This window comes from Dipteris shenzhenensis, chromosome 19, assembly GCF_047967505.1.
Source record: "Dipteris shenzhenensis isolate YYH24624 ecotype China chromosome 19, Dip_SZ_1.0, whole genome shotgun sequence".
Classification (NCBI taxonomy): Eukaryota; Viridiplantae; Streptophyta; class Polypodiopsida; order Gleicheniales; family Dipteridaceae; genus Dipteris; species Dipteris shenzhenensis.
In genome coordinates, this window is record NC_141614.1 from 9,611,337 (window position 1) to 9,617,336 (window position 6,000).

At 38.7% G+C, this 6,000-nt stretch overlaps 1 pseudogene; it reads left to right on the forward strand.

Annotated features, from left to right (window-relative positions):
- Positions 1-4,998: 4,998 nt before the first annotated feature.
- LOC147890041 (uncharacterized) lies at positions 4,999-5,702 on the forward strand (annotated as a pseudogene).
- Positions 5,703-6,000: the final 298 nt, after the last annotated feature.

Genomic DNA, 6,000 nt, shown 5'->3' on the forward strand with positions numbered 1-6,000 from the left:
TTTCCTTCGTTTCCTCGAGGACTCGATGGTACTTCTTCCTCCTCATCCCAAGGTCTTATATTTGCTTGTCTGCTAATCCTGAGTTTTAGCTCTCAACCCCTCCCTTTGAGATGCCTGGGGGGGGAATATACTTCTCCTCCTCACATATGGAATTCTTAGCCAACATCCTAGACATATTCTTGATTCCACCTGGTATGTCTTTTGTGCCAATGTTGGTTTTGTTGACGATTAGACCCTTCCCTGGCAAGCTCATGCCTATAGCCCTTCCCTATTCTTGGTCCCTTCTTAATCTCAATGTCGCATACATTTACCCTAGTTTAGAGAGAATAGGTATTCCTTTCACTAGTAGGTCATCTCCTAGGTTCCATGGTTGATTATGTAGAATAAACTCCTCTCGATGTCATGCATATTCCATTCATTGTCACTCCCGAGCATCTGCCATCTTGCAAGGCTTCTTGTATTTTGACAATAACTCCAAGAGTTTCTTCCATCCACTCTTCTGACCACAAACAGGTACACAATGCCTTCAAGTCCCCCTTCCAGATCTCATCACAAAGCAGTGATAATAAGTTGTTCATCCTATCCATGACCATAACTCTACTTCAATGTAGCTTCACACATTCTTTCAACCATTCCATCATCAAAGTGTCGGTTAACCGCTTCATCAATCTTCATACATCTTCTTCTATTGACATTCCTTCCAATGTCTTCCCCAATAGGATCACCAAAAATTTCATCACTCATATGGGTTCATGCAATTACTCGGTGCTTAAATGCTAACCTTGGTGTACAAGTGATATATTTTATGTAACACAAAGTTATGGGTCCCTGACACGGGCAATGGTGGTGTTGTATGTAGATGGGGTACTAGAAGCTAATAATTAATAATTGCAATTATACAGTGTGATGAATGGGGAAACAAAGACTTTTCATTCCTTCATCAAGCATTCAACCCCTAGGTCTGTTGCGCATATGGCAGACCTTACAAATATGAGGTCTACTCTCTATCACACAATCCTAACTACTCTTGAATAAACGGATATGAGTCAATCTACTCTCAATAGGAAGTATTATGTATGGGGATGGAAGTCCTTGCTCTTACTACTGCTCCTTGGAAATGACAGCTACAAGAAGATCCAGTCCTTTTTCCTCTCTCTTGCCATGTTAACCTTGGTAAGATTTGCAAAGGTGTTCTCACACTGTTGACAACGCTCCAATTGTTTATTTTTGAACTCCTCTCTCATCTTTGCCTCCTCTATCAAAGAAGCATGAGTGTCTTCTTTGCCTTCTCAATATCGTGAATCCACTATTTGATGATCTCCTTCATCCTTGTGTAGCACCTCTATTCTGGCTCCTTGTCTCTGCTCTCTTCCTACTTTGACTTCGTCTTTCCTCTCTACTATCTCTATCTACTATCAAATGTATGGACTCCTTTATAGAAGATTGACATTGGTTCTTTCCTTCTCCACATCCTTCATCATCGTCATTGCTGCTTCCTATGATTGGTCTACTTCCCAAGTTCCTCGGTGACATCGAAATTCTTTTTACCACTTCCCTTAGTTGGTCGATCGAGTTGGTCATCATTTTCCTATTGGTCTATCTCAGCATCCTTGCTTTAAGTTCCTTAGGGGTGAATCCCAAGAATCTCGATCACAATTCTAATGTACTATTTATTGAATTCTTGCCTTCTCAGCTCCATGTGTCCTTCTCGACCTCTTGCTACTTCTAATGTCAACAGAGGTTGTATGTTGCAGAATCATGGTTTCTATAATTGTACTGAATATGGGCCTCACAAGAGCCATCCAAGATCGTCTGGGGCCCCAAAACGACCTTGCAACCCAAGAGTATGGATCCATCAGCTAGTAGTTTATGTGCCAAGCTAGTGATTATTTTTTTATTCGAAACTTTTTTTGGGCCAAAATCGATGCCAAATTTGTTCTATAAAATTTTTTTAAAATTTTTAAATTTTCTCTTAAAACATTTTTTGGGGAATTTAGAAAAACAAAACAGAACAAAAATTGATGCCAAATTAAGGCCATATGTTTTTAAAGATTTTTTAGAGAATTTTTTGGGGATTTTTGGGGGTTCTTAAGAGATTTCTTGCGATGTTTAGGAATTTTAAAAGAATTTTGTGGATTTTTAGGAGACATTTGTCAAATATTTTTGCAAAAATTTTAGATTTTGGGGGAAATTTTTAGTACTTTAATAAATTTTTTGTTTTTAAAAAGGGATTTAAAAGAAAATTTTGAGGGACTTTTTGGGGATTTTTTGAAATTTTGAAGGAATTTTAAGGGTTTTTTTTTAAATTTGGCACCATAAGGGGAGTGTTGATGCACCCTTATGGCGCCAAATTAAGGTCCAAATCTTTTTCTCTAAAATTTATTTTTTACCCTTAATTTTAGATTTTTTAGGTTTTTTAAATGTTCTTGGGATTTTTTTAGATTTTTTCGGGGCTTTTTCGAATTTCGTAAGGATTTGTGAAGAAATTTTCAAGGATCTTTTGGGATTTTTATGGAACATTTTGAACGATTATTTTGTTGTTAAAATATATCTTGAATTTTATTTAAAATTTTGTCTTTAATTTGGCACCACAAAGGGGCCAAAATAGGGCCAATAACTTTTGGGCCCTTAATTTGGCACGAAAAGGGGGGTGTTGGCACCCACCTTTATGACGCTAAATTAAGCCAATTTTTAAAAACAAAATTTAAAATCTGAAAAAATAAAAAGAATCTCATAATTTTCTTGAGAATCCCAAATAAATCCCTCAAATTTTCAAAACCCCCCCCCCCAATTTTTTTTAAAATTTTCCTTATAAGTTCCAAAAAATTTTAGAAATCTAAAAACATCCCTTCAAATTTCAAAAAAATATCTTGTAAATCTAATCCATCAAGTTTTGAAAAGAATCCCTTAATTTTTTTTTTAAAATCTCAGCAAATTATTTTAAAAAATCCTCACACCATACTTGGGACTAGTTGTAGTGATGCACAAAGATAAGGGCTCAAAACTAAAGAAAATCTAGCATTGTGTAGAGATGAGTGAAAATATAACAAAAAAATTGTCTTAAATTAAGGACCCACAAACTCTAGGAGTTATAACCAGTGTCAAGGCCATACAAAAGCTTTTAGAATCTTTTAGAATTGGACATAATAAAAGTATTCATAAGCAAATTAACTACTTCCTTTTCCTTTCCTGAGATAAAGTACACACCCCCAAATGCCCAAAAGGGTGTGCACCTCCATTTGTTGTGGCAAGTCATTTCAACCAGCTTATTATACTACTGCTAGATATTATGCCTCAACATTCACCTACCTTAGAAGAATAAGAAATGGGGCTAAGGCATGAAATCAACTTCAACCCAGACATTGGGCCGGATTTAAAACAGATCTGCCGATTATATAAAAGAGTCCGCAATTTGCATGCCTACCATTTCCACACCTTTGAGGATATGGTAGATACTCATTTTTTGCCACCACATCCATATTTTACGAGACTCTCCAAGAAGTTGTTTGCCAGACATGCTTTAATTAAAGCATGTATGACAACTAACATTTTGAAGCCATCCTAATTTTGATGAATTCCAAGGATGGAATTTGGATCAGGAAGGGGGGCATGTTACGCAAGTAGCATCTTCCATTTTGGCAATTGATTGTATTCTATTCATTATAGGCCGTGGGCAAAGAGTGTCAAACAGGGGCTAGAAGGCTAAGGCCGGAAATTAGGGTTAAACCTCCCTTCAAAGGTCTATGTATAAAAGCCAAGGTTGTTGACTTGGTCTTCATTCTTTCCTTGCTTAAGTATGGAATAGAGAGCAACTTTCCTTGTGTTGATGTCCATTGCTTTGTTTTCCTTTTACTCTTGTCTTGTTGCTATGACTACGATCGATTCCCCCTTCACCACGCGCATGCTTATCTCTTCTCTTCTTCTCATTCCCCTCCCCCTTACGATCGTCTAGCTACTCAGATTGAATCCAAGGACGGTGTCCGTGACAACATCGTGCAACCGCATGCGAATCAGCTCCCACAAGGAAGTTGCTTGGAGGACGAGCTCTCCAAAGCGGCTTGGCTGAAGATCCCCACGACACATTAGTCTCCATCGAAGGCTTAACATCCACACTCACCAGGCGACATTGTACACGTACATGTTTCTGCTCATCATTGGGATACGCTATTAAAAACAAGGAACAAAGCCATGTTAGTTGTTGGCAAGAGAAAGTTGACCTGCCTACTATCACATAACAATTCAGAACTATATTTACTAGGCATACTTATGGCATTGTTAGATAGCCACGTATGTTTGGATTGGGTTCACATATGAACCGTGTATTCTAAGGTTACACATATAGTGTATATCCATCTCTCATTATATTGTTGTTGTGTGCTAAAGTGAAGATAGGCTTCAGCCTCCAACTTTGTGTCCTCTCTCTTTTGTGAGTTGTGAAGAAAGCTGTAGTTGAGTCTCCTCCCTCTCTCCCTACTTCTTTACATGGTATGAGAGCTTGGTTCGTGGTGAGGAGCTCAAGTAGCAAGGAGAGGTCATGAAACCCTAGTAAGAGGATCAACGTCTCCTTTCTTTCGAGCTTCTGGGAGCATACTGGTGCACAACCTCAGATTGAGGCACCCTTCGTTGTGAAGCACGAGAGCATTTCCTGGAAAATTTAAACTTCCATTTTGAGATCGTTTCGGCCTTCGTTTTGGTGTCACAAAGTTTCAACAGGCACTCAGAAAGAGTGGCCATTTTCTACTGTATATGCCCATTTTTCGCCATCGAGCGAGTTGCAATAAAAAGGTTGATGTGTGCCCCATTGCAGAGATACTGGGAAACACAGGCTAATTTTGGGTTGTTGTGTTAATGCATTTTTGTCACTTGGTGTGACTCATGGTTGCTTGTCACTGCCCTTATGAGGCATAATTTTTGGTGTTGTAGAATTTTTGCCGATTTGCCCTAGTGAGGCAGAACTTTGTTCTTTTCTCTTACAGGCACATATTTTGATTTTGCAAAATGTCTAAGAATCTATCCACTATTGTTAGTGAGAAGCTTGAGAAAGATAACTTTCAAGCATGGAAGTTCAGGATGACAAACCTCCTTATGGGAAAGGGGGTATGGCCATTCATCAATGGTGATGAGTAAGAACCAATTTTGGGTGCTGCTCCTACTGTTACAAATTTGAAGACATTCAAAGAGTGGCATGAAAAGGCCAGGAAGGTCATGTATTGGTTGTTTGTTAGTGTTTTAGACTCCATAATTGTGCATATATAGGATGCAGAGACATTGAAGGAGACATGGGATACATTGGTGAAGATGTACAACACCGATACCATTGCGGGGAAGATGTAGCTCAAGTAGGAGTTGCATAATGTGTAGAGGAATAAGCTGAACATAAATGAGTATTCCATGAAGGTTAAAGGCCTTGCAGGTTCTCTTGGCTCAATTGGAGTATTGTTGATGATGACTTAGTGTATGTGACCTTGAATGGTCTTAAGAGAGAATATCCACAATTTCGGACATCCATTAGAGTCCATGAGTCCTTTCCTGATTTTCAAGAACTTGTTGCTCTCTTATTGAGTGAAGAGAAAAGGAATGGTGGTTCAACCACAAGAAGTTCTCAAGAGTCTGCACTCTACTCAAATCAGGATAAAGGCAGAGGTAGAGGAAGAGGCCATTTTGGTAGCCGTTCACAAAATCAAAACCAACAACAACAATAAGAAAACTAGTCCTATGGAGGAGGACATGGTAACTCTAGAGGCAGGGGGAGCCAAAGAGGATGCGGTTCATGGCAAAGGAACTAGTGGGTAGATAGTAACACAGAGTGCTATTATTGTGGGAATCCTTGACATAAAGAGAAGACCCGCTATAAAAAGTAGAATGATATCAGAAATGGAAAGTTGGAGCAAAGCAACTATGCATCATCCAGTGGGCATGGTGATGCAAAAATGAGTGCCTTTTTGTGATGCAACAGATGGTTAACTCCATGATAGAAAATGTTGCATATTGCAAAAAGTC